The sequence below is a fragment of the Triturus cristatus genome, chromosome 3_1 (genome assembly GCF_964204655.1).
Source record: "Triturus cristatus chromosome 3_1, aTriCri1.1, whole genome shotgun sequence".
NCBI lineage: Eukaryota > Metazoa > Chordata > Amphibia > Caudata > Salamandridae > Triturus > Triturus cristatus.
The window spans coordinates 58,004,576-58,023,226 of record NC_140583.1 but is presented as its reverse complement, the minus strand read 5'-3'; positions in this window follow the sequence as shown (position 1 = coordinate 58,023,226).

Genomic DNA, 18,651 nt, shown 5'->3' with positions numbered 1-18,651 from the left:
GAAACAGGAGAAGGAGGGGTTGCATCTGAGGATTCTAGGGAGAGCGTTCCACATCCTGGGAGCGTTGCCAGAGAACGATCGGTATTGTGTGGTTTTCTTTTTCAGTTTTGGAGGAATAAGAAGGAGTGAGTTGGAGCTTCTCAGAGGTCTGGATTGACCTACTCTTACCAGTTTGTTGTTTAGGTAGTTAGGGGCCAGAGAGTGAAGGGTTTTGTGTGTGATGCAGGCCAGTTTGTAATTACACCTCCCTTCCATGGGAAGCCAGTTGAGGGAGTTGAGAGCTGGAGTGTTGTGATCAAATCTTTTTACTCCAGATAAGAGTCGAGCGGCCATGTTCAACACTGCCCTTAGAGGGGCTAGGTGAGCTTTTGGAGTCCCTGTTAGGATGGCGTTCCCGTAGTCGATTTTAGAGAGAACTAGGGATTGGACTACTGTTTTGAGGTCATCATGGGGAAGAAAAGGTTTCAATTTCTTGGGGTGTTTTAGAGAGAAAAGAGCACTTTTTGCAGAGTTCTTGATGTGGGCCTCCAAAGATAAGTTCTTGTCAAGGGTGATGCCTAGAGACTTAACTGAGTTGGATAGGACGATGGGGCAGTTTAGGGCGACCAGATTCTTGAGCCACTCTTGGATTGGACAATGGTTGCTTTTTGGAGAGAATAGGATTAGTTCTGTTTTATCTGGGTTGAGCTTTAAGTGGTTAGCATTGAACCAAGTTTGGATCTCGGTTAGAGTGGCATTGAGGTGTTGGATGTCGCTGGGAGACTTGATTTTGAAATAGATTTGGGTGTCATCAGTGTAAAAGTGGTAATTCACTCCATCTTTTTTGAAGATGATTGTGAGGGGCTCCATGAAAAGATTGAAGAGGGTCAGGGAGAGGATTGAGCATTGCGGGATCCCAAGTGTGACTTTTGTTGGCTTCGATAGACAGGAGTTGATTTTAATTTGTTGCTAGCGGTGTTGAAGGAAGGCGGTGAACCATTTTAGTACTGTGCCACTGATGCCGGAGCGCTTCGACAAGGTCTCCAGAAGTGCTGGATGATTTACTGTGTCGAATGCCGCAGATAGGTCAATAAGGATGAGTAGGCAGGCATCACCTTCATCTAAAGCCTTGTGAATATCGTCAGACGTTGAGCATAGCTGTTTCCGTGTTACAACCTTTCCTGAATCCTGATTGAAAGGTGTCAAGGAGGTTGAACTCATCAATGTGTTTGTTGAGTTGGTGGAGAACGCATTTCTCCAATGTTTTTGCAAGGAATGGGAGGTTGGAGATAGGTCTGAGGTTGTTGAGATCATTAGGTTCGGCCCCTGGTTTTTTGAGAATGGGTGTGATTTATTCAAGTTGAAGGGAGTCTGGGACACAGCCTGAGGTGAGAGAGGCGTTGATGATTTTTGTCCAGAAAGGGGAAATGGTGTGGTTAAGTTCTTTTATGATTGTGGATGGGATGGGGTCCATAGTGTGGGAGGAAGGTTTTAGGTTAGAAATGATACTGAAAACCTCATTTTCCGACATTAGCTCAAAGTCGGACCAATGCGAATTGTTTTCTAACTGGAGGCAGACCTGATTGTCCTTGGTAAGAACTCTTTCTGAATGATCAGGGTTGGTTAGAGTGGGGCAGGTTAAGAGGGAAGGAGGGTTAGATGTTTGGATGAAGGGTTGATCAATTTTCGAGACTTTATTAGTGAAGAAGGTGGCAATTTCTTCACAACGCTCATTGGTGGCTTTGATTTCTTGAGAGGGAGTGCAGTTAGTTTGGCTTTTGACAATGTTGAAGAGTTCTCTCGATCTGTTTTTCGCCAGATCTAGTTGGCTGCAGAAGAAAGATGCCTTTTCACTGAAAATGTGTTTTTTGTATGCTTGCCGAGCAGATCTAAGTTGCGCTAGGTGTAAGGTCGAGAGGTTTAGTCTCCAAGACCTTTTTGTTTGTCTGAGTTGACGCCTTTCCTCATTCAGATCCACGTTAAACCAGGGTTTAGATTTGGTTCGCCTCAATTGTTTGAGTTTGAGAGGAGCTACTTGGTCTAGAACCTCTGTCATTTTTGAGTTAAAGTGTGTAGTGAGGTCATCGGCCGTCGATGATGAGGGTTGGAGTTGAATATGGGCATGAATCCTGGATTCAAGTTCGGATAAGGGGATTGCTTTGATATTTCTGGTCCAGTGTTTGGGTTTGTCATCACGAATAGGTTGGTGGAAGACAAGTGCATCAATCTTGAACAGAATGAGGTGGTGGTCGGACCAGTTAATGGGAGAAATCGCTCTTGGAGAGACTAGATCATTGTTGGTAATGATTGCATCCAGTGGTGCACCTTTGATGTGAGTTGGTTTATTGCAGAGTTGTTTGATGTTATATATTTCAAGTAGGTTGGATAGGTTCTGGGCAGTGGAGTCTTCTGGGTCGTTCCAGTGGATATTGAGGTCACCCAGGAACACGTCTTTAGTGTCTGTCATGGAGAACCGTGATATTAGGTCTGTTAGTTCTTCGGGGAAAATGGTATGCTCTCCAGGCGGATGGTAGATGGTGTGGAAATAGATGGGTGAGGTGCCCTTGGCAGTGAGTTCGACACCCAGGTATTCAAACGATAGGTATTCTGCAGGTTTAAGTTTGGTAATCTGTATTCCTGCCTTGTGGACGATGGCTAGTCCTCCTCCTGTTTTGATCGGTCTGTCTTGTCTGATGATGATGTACCCTGGAGGGGTGAGAATGTCAAGAATGGGGGTGGAGTGGACATTGAGCCAGGATTCAGTGAGAAAAGCAATGTCAATTTCTTCAGCGAGTAGAGCTTCAGCAATGTCTGTGGTGTGTTGTACTGCTGATCTGCAGTTGAGGAGCATGCAAGAGAGAGGACGGGGAGCCTCGATGATGGGGGGAGTAAGGTGGATAGAGGAGTATTGAACAGGAGGTCTAGGCGAGTGGACAATTATAGGGATTCTGTTAGTGCTGATAATAACAGGGATGGGGAAAGGGGCTGACTTCTCACTGAAAGTGTGGTAAGAGTCGTTGATCTCATCAGGTTTCGGTATCGAAAAGGGTTGGCAATCCCTGTTGGGTCGAAGTGCCTGACTCGCTGACGGACTGGAGGAACGAGGGGTGCACTGTGGGGCCAAGGGAGCGGTATTGAGTGGGGTGGGAGGAAATCTACCCGGGGAGAGGGAGCACGGAGGCTTGGTCCTGTTGAGAAGATCTTGTTGTAAGTATAGGAAATCAACAGCAAGGGAGTTAATTTTCAGATCCATTCTGTTCAGTTGCTGTGCTATTGAGCTGAAAAAGTTTAAGGTTTTAGGCAGGGGCCTAGAAAGACTTGGGTCTTTGGAGGGAGAGTGAACAGGGGTCGGGGATTGGATGGAATCAGTGGGGTTAGGAGAGGGGAGAGGTTGGATGCGGGGAGCCTGATTAGTAATGCTCCCATTCAAGGAGCTCAAAGGAGGAGTAGAGGGTCTACTGTCCAAGTGAGGAGGGAGAGAAATTCTAGGTAAGAAGTCAGAGTTCCGGGGAATGTCAATGAGATTAGCGGTGGAGGCAGGTTGTGTAAGTGGGTGTGCGACGGCGGAGGGGGAGCGTGTAGTGATAATAGGGGGGAACGAGTTTATAGGATTGGTGACAACGTTGGCCATGGGGATGTCACGGGGGTTGTCATTGAAGTCATCGGTGGAGAACGGTTGTGTCTGTGGATGTGGGACATCGGAGGGGGAGTGTGCAGTGGTAGTAGGGGGAGAGTGACCACGAGATTGGAGATGACATTAGACATGGGGGAAGTAAGGGTCGGGGGGAAAGGGTCTGTGTTGGAGGAAGAGGTAGTTTGTGAGGGAGGGTTCAGATTATCAGGGGTCGAGCGGAGAGTGCCTGCGGGGATTTTGGTCCCGGGAGGGCAGAGGTTAGAGTCCGAGCTGTCAAGATCTAGATCGGTCTTGTGGTGTTTGTTAATTGTGAGTTTGTTGTTCTTGGTGTGCTCAGTAGATGTAATAGTTGTGGGTGTTTGGTGGCGGAGAGTAATGATAGGGGTAGTGTGATTATAGTGAGTGATGGTGGATGTCCATGAGTTGAAGAGAGGTTCTTCAGGGCAGGGAGATTGGATCAGTTCCACGTTATTAGCAAGGGTGATGGTGGGTTGGGGAGATATGGTTTGACGGCTCAGTTGAGTTAACGAGGAAAGAAGTGTGGGGAAGTGGCGGTCAAAAGTGGCATGCAGCTGGGGGTAGGCATAGGATATCTGTGTTGGGAATAAGATCAGTTCCTTTAGGGCTGTGTATTGTCTCTGGACCTCTAATCATTTCCAGGGGATTTGTGGCCACCTGAACGCACAATCTAGTGTTGGGACCTTCATCGCTAGCATGCACTGCCCTTTATGATTCCACCCCTGTTCAACTCTTCAATCAAAGGTGTTTCTACGGTTTGCCCACTACATGCACCCTTTGTTCTACGTTCAGTATGTGTAGGTGGATCTTTGGCCTTTGTTATTTGCTGTACCCCTTCCTTAAGTGTTACTTTGAGATCCTCACTTAGTGTATTTGATAGTTCTAAGGCTGAATTTAACTGCTCTAATTTTACGTCCATCACACTAAGTTTTGTATCCATGCGTTCACCAATCTGGGATAACATTCGGCCAAATGCAGCCTCAAAGACTGATAAAGCAATTCGCTCCACCTGGTCAATGCCCTCACCAGATAAAACAGGTAATTAAGTAAAGTGAAATTCTGTTTGGGTACCAACTGTGTTACGTGTGGTTCCCTCTTATTCATGGCTAGTTTCATTGGGCAAGATAACTAACCCTCCTGTTTTTTTTTCTTTGGAGGAAGATTTCTTAGAGCCACTTTTACTGTTCTTTTGAGGATGTTTAGTTTTCACTTTTAAGACTCCTACTTGCTTCGAAGTACGTAATCTCGAAGTTATTCCTAGCTTGCTTGAGTCAGCTAAATTAGATGTCGTAGGAGAGCCCAAAGTAGGTGATGAAACAGAGACCATTGACTTGCTAGGAGCAGTTGGTGTTGGACAAATTGGATTTAGTTGCAACCTATCAATGGGATTTGATGAACAAACTTGTCTATAAATAGGTAGCCTAGCCGGATCGAGTGACAACCGTCTCTCTGCCAACTCGATTTCATGTGTTAAAAGTGATTCTGCTCTAATAATAAAAGCATCAAGGGTGCCAGCAGCACCGTTTCGCTTACTCATTTTTCGTACTTCCTTTCATTTAACTCAATATGTATAATCACAAGAACATACGTGGATACAATTACAATAATTACCAACAATTAACAGTGTAATTTTGTATTGGGCCACTACTACAATGAGTGCTTACCACTATAGAACAATTTAAGTCAGTTCTTAGGGGGGGTGGCCCAGTCCACTCACGATCGGTCGTGGACGGGCTCAGACGGGCCCGCCCTTGGCCCGGGCTCGACCCGCGCACGACACGTGCTTCAGGGGTCGAGGCAGCGCTTTATAGCGCGATGACCACGCCTCCCCCAGCGGCAGCTGTTGTCAATGCAGGCGCTGCGGTGTACCCTGGGACTGGGAGTCCCATCAGGGATTAGCAGCGGCAACCAGCAGCCCAAAGTTCACACCATAAGCAGCAGGGGGTGCAGATCAGCCCTGAGCCAAACGGTTGAAGGTAGATGCTGGCGAAAGCACAAAATGCAAGCTAGTGCAATTAGTATCATCATGAATTTCATCATTGAAGTCATTAGTATCATCATGAATCTCATCACTTAAGTCATTAGTATTGTCATGAATTACATAATTGAAATCATTAGTATCATCATGAGTTTCCTTAACTGAAGTCATTAGTATCATCATGCATCTCATCAATGAGGAAATTCATGACAATACTAATGACTTCAGTGAAGTCATTAGTATCATCATGAATTTCATCATTGACGTCATTAGTATCATCATGAATCTCATCACTGAAAACTGAAGTTATTAGTATCATCATGAATCTCATCAGTGAAGTCATTAGAAGCATCATAAATCTCATTACTGACGTTTGTATCATCATGATTTTCATCATTGAAAACATGAATTTCCTTAACAGAAGTCATTAGTATCATCATGAATTACATAATTGAAGTCATTAGTATCATCATGAATCTCGTCACTGAAGTCATTAGTATCATCATGAATTTCATCACTGAAGTCATTATCATGAATTTCTTTAACTGAAGTCATTAGTATCATCATGCATCTCATCACTGAATCATTAGTATTGTCATGAATTTCATTATTGAAGTCATTAGTATCATCATGAATTTCCTTAACTGAAGTCATTATTATCATCATGAATTACATAATTAAAAGTATCATCATGAATCTCATCACTGAAGTCAATAGTATCTATTAATCTTATCACTGAAGACATTAGTATCATAATGAATGACACAATTGAAATCATTAGTATCATCAAGAATTTCTTTTACATATGTCATTACTATCATCATGGATTTCATCATTGAAGTCATTAGTATCATCATGAATCTCGTCACTGAAGTCATTAGTATTACCACGAATCTCGTCACTGAAGTAATTAGTTTCATCATGAATCTCATTACTGGCGTTGTTTGTATCATCATGAATTTCATCATTGAAGTCATTAGTATCATCATGAATCTCGTCACTGAAGTCATTAGTATCATCATGAATCTCATTACCGATGTTGTTTGTATCATCATGAGTTTCATAAAATAATAAACAACGTTGTTGTGACCGAAGACCTTACTCAAGTTCAATTTAAGACATTGGGGATCAACACATTAAGAGAGTCAACAATGTTAAAATGGAAAGACAATTTAATAGTCCACAAGATTATGCAAGAAAGAGACCAATTTGCAAAATGGGGGATCAGTGTACATATACCAAAAGAGGAAAGGTACCCACACATGTAAGGAGGTGGACCTATTGATAAAAAGACACAAACCCCAAGAAAGACCATGTTAAATGGGACAAAACCAGTTCCTCGCATGTCAGTGTTTCTTAATTTAAAAATACATCTCTCACCAAACTTCAACCTAACAGAAAGAGGACAACTTGATCAATCTAGAAACCCCCTAAAGGGAGCTGTAATGAACCGAACATGCATAAAAACAAATTGCTCCTAGCACAACAAGGAACTACTGTTGAGGGAGTCGAATGACCACCATTATGAAAGTCATCTCATGGAATGTGTACCATCTAAAAACCACACTGCAAAACGGAGCCGCATTCAAATTCTTACAGTCTGGGGACCTGTTTTGTCTCCAAGAAACCTGGTTACTTGCTCCAGTGGTCATCCCAGGATTTGTAGAAATTCAACAGCCAGCAAAAAAGTATAATATATTTGGTAGGCCATCTGGGGGCTTATCCATATATATACGAATTGGCCGCAACATAAAAACTGAAACCGTGTTAGTCACGGACACAGTTCAAGCTACTTACCTGCAGGGATTAAAACTGAATGGCCGCCCATTAACTATTCTCCTTTTGAATGTCTATTTTAATTGCAAAGACAAACCAAGACACTCTGAGATGAGGGTCTTGGTAGACACCCTTGAAGATTTGCTCAGTAACCACTCAAATAGTGGGATTATATTGGCCGGGGACTTTAACACCCAGAATTTGGGGTCTGCAAATGATGCATTAGTGCACAAGGATCGGGCTGGGATCCTACTAAATACATTTTTAAACACATACAGCTTGAGACCAATACAAGACCCATCACTTACCAACTACGCCACGAACAATGCTTCACAGGGGAAAATTAAACCCCCAATTGATTACATCTTCATGTGCAATCGTCTGCATGATCAAGCAGCAGCACTTCAAAACCCAGTGCTGCAGACTAGTGATCATCAACCAGTAGCCACAGCCATCACGTTACAAACAGATAGTCTCCCGTATATTACCCTCTTAGGCCATTCCAATGGAGAAGAAATTCACGTACTTCTGAGAAGGCTAAAATGGAACAAAATAGACACAACTAGCCTGTCATACTGGGAAAGTAATTGGCCCGCATTTGCGAAAGACTTCGCAGCTGGCAATATGGCTGAGATTTGGACTAATCTAGCGCCGGAACTGTATCGCCTTTTGTCAGGCAAAAGAGCACACCATCAGCAAGATTGTGGAGAAAGGAAGTGCTGCCAAATTCACCGAGATGTGAAAAAAATTGCACAAAGCAAGTGGGCCCTGAGACAAGCCAACCGTGAACATACGAGAGAGGGTAACAACAAAACACTACAAAATCGTTTGCTAGCAAGAAAAGCTCACAGGAAAAACCTTTGGGACCGCAAGAGGCAACTGCAAGTTTCGCAATGGTCTCACATTTTAAGCCTGCTGATGTCCAGTAGACAGGCTGAATTTTGGGCATATATCAATAGACTGTCCTGCCACGCCGGCGCAATGGGGTCGCCAGCCATACATGGGTCTCTCATGTGACTACACTGTACTGTAGTGCTTCAGACCATAGATCAGTACACCATCAAATAGTTTCCACTAATTCCAGCTCGATCAATTCTCATATAAGTAGCACGGAAGAACCATCTGAAACTTCTGAAGTAGGAAATCGGGTAAAGCCAATAATAAAAAACATCAGAAAGGATGGGGCCCCTGGACCCAATGGCCTGCCTGGAAGCCTCTTCAAAGAAGAAAGCGATTTCTGGGGAACCTTATTTACTCCACTTTATCAGTTCTGCCTGGATAACTCAACGGTGCCTGAAGCCTGGAAAGGCTCCTTGCTTCAACCGATTCATAAAAAGGGCGACACTGGAGATCCAACCAATTACAGGCTAATAGCCCTTTTGGATATTGAGGCAAAAGGGTATGCAAATCTCCTTCTGCAAGATCAGCAAAATTGGGCTAATGATAATGAAATTCTCCAGTATACCAGTCCGGCTTTAGGCCAGGAGTTTCGACACTAGACAACATTCTAGCCCTTGCCTACCTGGTAGCACAGTCTATTAAAGAAAAACAGCCCCCACTCTTTGCATGCTTCGTGGATTATTCTGCAGCAATCGATGGTGTCAATAGGAATTTGCTGTGGAGGAAATGACAAGACTGGGGGATCCCGACTACACTGTTGAAAGCAATTACTGCTCTCTACACCGGAACCTGGGTGCGAGTGAAAGTAACGACGAACTCGGCGACCAAAAAAATTTACACAGACCATCGTCTAAAAACAAGGGTGTGTACTGGCACCCTTGCTTTTAGATCTCTACACTGCAGACCTTGGCAAAACAATTTCCAAAGCCAATCTGTTATCCCCAAAAATTGGGCCTACCAGACTGTTTTTACTGCAGTATGCAGACAACATGCTGCTCATGGACTATACCAAAACGGGTATGCAACGAATACTGGATGCATTAAACATCTATAATAATGAAAATAATCTAAGAGTAAATGTAGGGAAAACAAAAGTAGTAATTTTCGGGAAGTAGGCAAACAAACAAAAAAAACAATGGCAAATGGGTAACCCGAAAGTAGCTACAACAACTAAATACAATTACTTGGGGGTTTGGATTATGAGCAGTGGGAAGTCTGCAGCACACACTGCATCTATTGAATCAAAAGCTAAGGCAGTGACGCGCGCCCGGGGTTTGGATTATGAGCAGTGGGAAGTCTGCAGCACACACTGCATCTATTGAATCAAAAGCTAAGGCAGTGACGTACGCCCTGTGCAAACTAAACTCCAAACTAAGCAGTCCGACAACTGGACCCATTAGAAAGGTTATAAGAACCAAGCTACTCCCGACAATTACATACGGCCGACTAGCATTTCCCGCGGCATCAATCAACATATGGAACGCGCCAATTGCCGGGCATTTAAACAGATCTTTCAAATCCCCGCCCTTGCTCGGAACACCTTGGTACGTCTTGAATTTGGGCTAAATAAACAGCGCTAGGAACATTGGGCATCGTTTGTTCGTTATTATCGAGGGGTTTGTGCTGCACCCCCAAACACAATGAAGGCAATCTTAAAGGAAATTTTCGTGAAAAATGACAACCCGTGGGCAAATGGCCTTCTAACTGCTTGCACTGAATTGCACCTTGACTTGTCCAATTGGCAGGATTTTATTTATCAACCCGGAATTTTAAAAAACATTATAAAGAAACAAGTTAGATTGCTATCAAAGGAAGAGGACTTGAAGGAACTATAGTGCTCCAGTAGCAACATCAGGCTATTAGCCAGTTCCTTCCACGATAAACTGAGCCAGCTATACCTTGACTCCGCCTTGAGCAAGTCAATTTTAAAGCAAATTCTGTCTGTGAGATTGATGGTATTACCGATAAAAGACATCAACAGCCGTTGGAAATCATTCGAGGTAGTCACTACTTGCAGATTGTGCCACCAGCATGAGGAATCCATGGCCCACATAGTCTGCATATGTCACCGTTTGAATCATGCACGTCGCACTTTATTGAAACCCTTGTTTTTAAAATATGGGATACGCACCTGCACAGACGCTATGAAACTTCTCTTCAACCTGGAGATGCCAATGGAACTAGCAAGATTAGCGAAATTTGCCCACAAGGTGAAAGTTCTGTTACATAACGACTCAGTTAAAGACTAGAGACAAACTGTAGTCTTGATCTTGCGGTCCCATCTTTTCTTAAAGTAGCAACATCAGAATGTTTTAAAGAAATGATTATGTTTAATATATGATTAATAGATTTGTTAAATGAAATGACCATGTTTTATCTAAACTTAAAAAAGTGTCTGAACGGAGTGCGCTCCAACCAGCCTTTTTCTTTTGTTAACAATTTTAGTTAATTGAAACAATAAACAAATAGAATACAATACAAGTCATTAGTATCATCATGACTCATCACTGAAGTCATTAGTATCATCATGAATCATCTCTGAAGTCATTAGTATCATCATGAATCTTATCACTGACGTCCTTAGTATCATTATGAATCTCATTACTGAAGTCATTATCATCATCACCATGATTCTCATCTCTGAACTCAGTAGTATCATCATGAATTTCATTACTGGTCATTAGCATCATTATGAGTTTCTTCACTGAAGTCATTAGTATCATCATGAATTTCATTAATCATTAACAGGCTTCACATATGTTACCTTTTGTATTTTGGAACATTTGTGAGTGTGTATTGAGACCATATTTTTACTTTTATTGTTTTTTTCCCAATAAATGCCTTTAGTTTTGTATTGTAACATGTGATAGAAATACCATCCTCAAAGTATGGAAAAGCAGGAAGTACTTAGAAGTATGTTGTGGGATCTGCAGCATTCCCCCAGTCCATGTCTGGCAAACTCCAGTCCTTGTCCACTCCCACAGAAGCTGAAAGGCCATCTCTTCATGTAAACCCTCACTACAGGGGAAGCATCCAGCTGCTGCACCACCCCTTCCCCCTGAACCTCCTCTTGCACAACTGGCTCTGTCAATCCATTAGCTTCCCCAGCCATACCTGTACACCCCACCCTTCCACGCCTGCTGACTTCACTGCAATCCCATAATGATGCATTTCTACCCCACCCATTTGTCCTCACTTCCAACGGTAAACCCACCCCCATATACAGCACTCCATTGCTTTGTAGCTAGGTGTGCATTGTGCAAGTCACATTTGTGCATACATAAGTACGTACTGTAGTAGTTATATATCAACTCCAAGCTTAAGGTTTCATTACTGGCCTTTTCTTCCCTGTGTAGCACCAAATGTCAAAGCTTCGCAAGGCAGGAAAAAAGACAGTGTAGCAAAGTAAGCGCAATTCACAACCACCTTTGTGACTCACGTCAACATTGCAAATCACAACCACCTTTGTGACTCACGTCAACATTTCAAATCACAACCACCTCTGTAACTCACAACATCAACATTGCACGTCCTTGAGATTTCCAAGGAAAAGGGGTTGGCATCGCTGCCATGTCCCTTTTCCTACGATTCTCAAGTGTAGGAAGTTGGCTCTCTCTCTAGTGTACTAAAATGAAGTACACTGTGCAGAAAGTCCTCTTTTAGTTATGAATTTTCAAAGTTCGGCAAATAACTCACTGTTGTGCGTAGTTGCGCACAATGAAAGTCAGTGGAGAAAAGTACAAAAAATCCATATAAAATCGAACAGTCAGTTCTAGGGTTTCACCTACATGGTTTAGAGTAGCAGCAGGCCAAGGTCCACTGTTCCACGAACAGATCGTCAGAAGCGTCCCAGATTCGGCAGGGAGCAGGGTGCTGAGGTCATTGGTAGCTGGTGTGCTATAGAGAAGGGGGTCACCTCAAAATAGGCTGCACAAGGGGACTTACAGGTAAGTCCAGCGGACCCCAAACAAGAGATTGGTTTGCAAGGGCTTCGGGACCACAGGAGCACAGCTGGTTCATCAGTATCCAGGCCAGGTGCGCTGGGTCCACAGTAGATGTGTCAGCAGGGCTCTGTGCATCAAGATTGTCTTCGCGGTCAAGGGCAGGCAGGTTGCATGAATGATTTTCAGATACCTGGGCCAATCTTGAAGTGGGTCTCAGGGGTCTCAACGTCCCTCGATGGGTGCTTGCTTCTTGGGCATCTGAAGCCCAGCACGGCTCCGAAAGGTCCTGGTGTCCTCTCACTTGATGGGGGACAGACCTGAGCCTCCAGAGCTGGTGTACGTCTCCTTGCTTGGGTGCTGCATAGGAGTAGCTGGGAAGCAGCATGTTGGTAAACCGCACTCTGTGGGTTCAGTGCATGCGGACTTCACAGGAGTAGTTTCTCTACTCCAAGGGAGTTTTCTGGCGATTGGCAATGGGTTGAAGGGACTCCAGGGTTCTTGGAGTCCTCATAGTAGCAGGATGAGATAGCACACCATGATGGTCAAGTCCTTGAGGCAGCAGGCAGGGATTTGCGCCAACAATTTTGAAGCAGGTACTCCATTCTCGGGTCAGCAGCTCTTCTTTGCCTATTGTCTTCTTAGGTGCGTTGAATCTAAAGTTTGGGGTCCAGGGGTGCCTCCTAAATACTAGATTTAGAGATGTTACAGGGGGGACAGGTAGGAGCCAATTGGGTACCTACCCTTTAGGTGTCAACACCCTCTATGTGACCACAACCTTTGGGGAGTGGACAAAACCCTGAGCCTAATTGGCTAATTTCCTCTCTAAACAAGATGGAGGAAACTGAAAAGTAGGATCCACATCACCTGCCCCACTTTAGTCGTGGTGCTCACTGAATGGGACACACCTCCTAATCTATCTAATTTTCACGCCTGTCCTCCCACCAAAAGTGGGGCAGGACAGGGGGGTTGGCATCCTCCACTATCTGGAGATGCCTGGGTTGCATTTGAAAGGTGGCATCGCCTTTGAAGCTTCCTGCCTTGGAATGCCATTCCGGCCTAGAGGAGGCATGAAGCTCCTTTGCCCAGTGCAGGATTTGTTCACGGCCCCTGGGAGCACAGGCACTCACCCCATGAGGTCAGAAACATGTCTGGCATCATTGTGCTGGTAAACTCGTATTGACAGGTGTCCAACTCATGAACTCTCTATGGCTTCCCTGTGCGCTTACAATATCCAAGAATGGACTTGGATATTGTAGGGTCAGATCTCCTCTTAAGGCTGTAAGGCCTGCTGTAGAGATGACTTACCTATACCTCAAGCAGTCTCTATGGGCATTGCACACAGGGATGTGTGCCATGTCAACTCTACAGTTTTCTCTGCACCAAGGCACGCAGCCTGCAGTGGCTGTTTGCATGGTCTTGGTGAGGGGTATCTTGGGTGGCACAATTTGTGCTGCAGCCCTAGAGGACCCTCTTCTGGCTGAATGCCCTGGGTACCAGGAGTACCATTTACTAGGGACTTGTAGGGGTTTCTGTAGTTGTGCCAATTGTGGTACAGTTATGGGAAAGAGCTCTGACACTGGGAACCTGGTTAGCAGGGACACAATGCACTTTCAGTCAAAATCACATCGTGTTCCAGCCAAAAAGTGAAGGCTAACCATGTTAAAAGAGGCCCTTTCCTACAACAAGGATATGTAATAATGTTCTGTCCCATTCACGTAGTCGAATGTAACCATTTGCGGAGTGGAAGCATTCAAGGACAGCTTCCACTGAGAGGTTCTGAGAGGCTCGGAGAGGCGCTCTTAGAAGCGAGAAGACTCGAACTACACCTACGAGACGCTGAGATGCTGAGTGAAGGGACCCAGAGGAGGAGGGGGAGGCGCAGCACGGAGGAAAAGTCTGGGGTGGTATCGTTCGTGTGAGGGCGGTTGGAGCGCTCTGTGAGAGCTTCTGCATTTTGCCGGCTGCTGTCTGCTATCTGCTTTTTGCGGCGGTTTGCTGCGCTGAGTTCCCGTGTCCCAAGTCTCTGCCTGTCTGCCTATATGCCCAGGAAGCCTTCAGCCATTTGCACACTCGCAGCAATGAAAGGTGTGCTCCACAACCTATGCACTGTCGCTGCCTGTGTACCAGCCTGCCTTCAACTCGTTGAAGTTTTACCAACAGTGTTCTAGCATCAGGCAGTGACACACCAATGACGCTCCTCTTTTGGTTGTAAGGACGTTAGAGTTGGTAAGAACGGAGTAGGGGTGTGACGAAAAGAGTGCAGAGGAGGCGAGGCAGAGAGGACGTTTTGGAAGGGTTTTTTCCTTCGCTTCTTGCTCAGTGTGCTCGGCATGCTCAGTGTGCTTGAGCTTAGAGTCTTGGTCTTTTTTTTATTTATTTTTTATTTTTGTGCTCGGCCTCTGAGGGAAATTCTACAGTGTTGGAGTATTGGAGTAACTGTGTATTTGAATATCCAGCACTCAGGCACTTGGGCACTTAGGTCAGGCAAAAGGAAATAAAAGAATTTAGAAAATGCACGTCAAACAAAATAAAGTAGGTACAGGAAAATTGAGAGCCTAAGATCCAAGGACACAATGGACCCAATGGAACGATTATCTCAGCAGACTTTACAACTTCAATCAGGCCAACCCGCGCCGTCTGTTCAGGCAACCCGTCTACAGCCTCAATCATATTTGCAAATTGAGACAGCTCTTTTAGAAACACCTCCTGTTAACCCTCCATCCCTTCAAGTTGATCAAATACTCTTACAGACGATCCAAGAGGGGACAAGTGACACGCAAACCAAGATAGATGTGTCAGTGTCTGAGTCGTCATCTGAGTCAGAACAAGATATGGAACAAGATATAGATCCAGTCTTAGTGGCTGCAGGTGAGGAATCTAAAAGACCTAAAGGAAATTCTTCATTAAAAAAAATGCTTACAACCATTCTACAAGAATTAAGAGACTTTAAAGTTTCCCAAGCACTTGAAATCTCACAGTTGCATGATAGGCTGTCGAAGCTTGAGGAAAGCTTATTAAATATCCCTAAAAGAACTGTAGAAGTGGAGAATCGTGTCTTGGTTTTAGAGGATAATATTGTGGCTATGCAAAAGGAGCTCCACATATTAAACAAACAAAAACAAACATCAGATGGAGCTAAAACTTCAAGATCTTGAGAACTATAACAGACTATCTAATCTGCACCTGGTTGGAATACCGGAGTGTATAGAAAAGACCGATATGGTAAAGTGGTCAGAGTCACTCCTGAAAATGGCAATACCAGAGCCACAAGGAGATTTTACAACCACCAGAGCCCATAGAGTTTCCGCTCACAAACGTCCGAATGCCAAATATCCACGGACAATTTTAATGGACTTTTCAGACTACAGAGTTAAGGAAAAAATTGTAAGTACAGCAATAGCAAAGAGATTATTTTCAACTTCCGAGATTCAAAATTTCAGAATTTTTTCCGATATGTCTACAGCCTCTGCACATAGACGAAAGGACTTTATTAAAATGATTGACTCCTTTAAGGCTAAAGGAGTGCAAGCATCAATTGTTCAACAGTCTAATTTGAAAGTCCTGGCTAAAGGAACATTTTTCATCTTCACGGACTTAACGGATGCTCAAACCTTTTTGGAAGAACTGAGCGTTGCGTAAGAAAAGGTATTCTGTAGTTTTAAGTTGGCTTCGGATTTTAATAAAAAGTATTAGGAGAACTGTTAATGGAAGGAAGGCAAGGGCGGTCATGACGAGAATCAGGAGTCGCAAAAGGATGCAACAAGATGTCATCCAAGAAAAAAAAGGTAGAAGGAGGGAATAGTGGGATCAGCGGGGATTTTTCTCCTTCAGAGGGGGGGTGGGAGAAAGGTGGAGGGGGTGAAGCATTTAGAAAAAAGAGAGTTCTTGGACAAATTTTTATTGTGTCAGAATACGGATAGATTTTGCAGAGAAAGTGCCAATATATGGTTTACATTTATTGAAATATATTATGTATTTTAGGAGAACGCACTTTAGGCACTGTAAGTTTTTTGGATATATGTGGTTTTTTTTTGCACTTTAGATGTTAGCTGCTATTACAAACTGCTGCTCCAGGCTATATTTGCACACTAGATGGTTATCTTTTAAGAAGTGTTTTTTTGGATGCTATATTGTCAGTTAAAGGGCAATTTTAGAATGTATTATGGGTACCTATGCTTTACCGCATGTTATGTCTTAGCCGCTATTGAGCGCTTTTTCTTAAGCATAGTTTGCACAATTACACAACCTGCACTTTAGCTGTTGTAGGTATTTATGCTCTACTGCATGCTATGTTTTTAGCCGCTATTGAGGGCTGCTGCTTAAAGCATAGCTTGCACAATTTGCACTTTAGTTGTTGTTGTAGGTACCTATGCTTTACTGCATGCTACGTTTTTGCTGCTATCAAGAGCTGCTGTTTAATGCATAATTTGCACGATTCACACAATTTGCACTTTAGCTGGTTAACTGCTAGGAAGAGATTTTATTGGAAGGATTTTCATGTGTTTTATGCTAATATTTTTATCAGGGTAAGAGCTAGGAGGAGAGTCAAGGTCAGGGAGGTATATTCAATATGTTGTGATGAGATATGTATCTTGTAAGTTTTCAGACGATTTTAAAATATCCTATACAGCATACAAATGATGAATAGGAATAAATTAACAATTCTGTCCTTTAATGCTAATGGTCTTAATAACAGGCGCAAAGCCTATGCAGTAGAGAGTTGGCTCAGAGGGTATAATCCCGATGTGATTTTTTTTTCAAGAGACACATTTTCGAAGTTTGCCAGATGCTAGTAAAATCTTTAAGAATTGGGCGGGCTTCTATTGCTCATCTGTCTCAGGTATTGCGCAGAGGGGCGTGGGCATTTCTTTAGGTAAGCATGTCCAATTTTATGTTAATGGATCATACTCTGATCTGGGTGGAAGATGGACGTTTGTGCATGGAAAACTAAATCAGTTAAACCTTATATTGGTTACGATTTATGCACCTGTGATAGATGATCCACTCCCTATCTTACAACTAAAACAAGCTTTATCGTGCATACCAGGACAGATCATATGGGGAGGTGATTTCAATTTTTTTTAAGAGGACCCCTCACTTGACTCAACAAAGTTAGAACCTAAACCAAATAAACCTCAAGTTGCTATTGCTCCGTCTAGCTGTATATCTGATCTAGATATCATAGATAAGTGGTGACTTAACAACCCAGTTAAACGCAGATATTCTTGCTACTCAGCAAAATATGATTCAGCATCAAGAATATATATTTTTTTTAACTCATGCAATCTTGTAGTTCGTAGATATGAACACATTCTAAACGCCTTTTTGGATCATGTCTTGAAATTGTTGTAGGGAATATGTATAAAGGTGCATCAAGAAGATGGTATTTTAATAAACTTAATTTAGCAAATGATTTATGGTGCACAGAAATAGATAATGAGATTAGGGCCTTTTTATGTATAAACAAAGAATCAGCCCCAATTAATGTAACCTGGGATGCATTCAAGGCTACATTAAGAGGCATAATCACTTCAAAGGATATCCCGCAACAAAGGGCGAAAAAAGAGGAGAGAATGATGATTGAAACAAGACTTGCTTGTGCGAATCAGGAATATATCATGAATAGGGGCCCAAACACTAAGCAAGAATTATCAGAACCAAAAATACAAATGAGAGAATTTTATTATGGGTTAGGTGATATGGCGAGCAGGACTTACCTTCAGACAGTCTATGAAGACAGCGAGTACACAGGGAAACTATTAGCCTGGCAGGCAAAAGAGAATCAGGTGCATAATAGGATCAAGATTATCTGGAATGAATCAACTAAAACACATTCAACTAGAACACCGGATATAGGCGAAGTTTTCCTCAAGCACTATAAGGGAATTTATCAATCGGACTATAATGCACCTATGGAATTTATTCATGTTTTTTTGTGTGACTTGCCAGTTCCTATTTTAAATATGAACTTTTGAAAGGAATTATTAGCTGATTTTAAGAAGGAAGAACTTGATTTAGTCATAAGCTCCTTGCCTAATTGTGAAGTGACGGGGAAGATGGTTTTCCCACAGAATTTGTTTTAAAATTCGCCTCAACTCTTAATATTGAATTCCTAAACCTTGTGTACTATTTATCACAAGGGGGCGACCCTCCAATATCCTTTCGCACAGCAGTAGTGGTCAGCATTTGAAAGAAGGACAAAGATAGTGAGAACGTAAATTCCTATAGGTCTATAAGCCTCTTAAATACTGATTACAACATTTTTACAAAACTCCTCACTAATAGGCTAAATAGAATGGTAGGTTCACTTATTAAGAGGGATCAGTGTGGTGTTGTAGCTGGAAGACAGCTACATACCAACACAAATTTTTTATTAGAAGCACTGGATTTTTTTCACATAAATAAGACTGAGGGACAGGTCT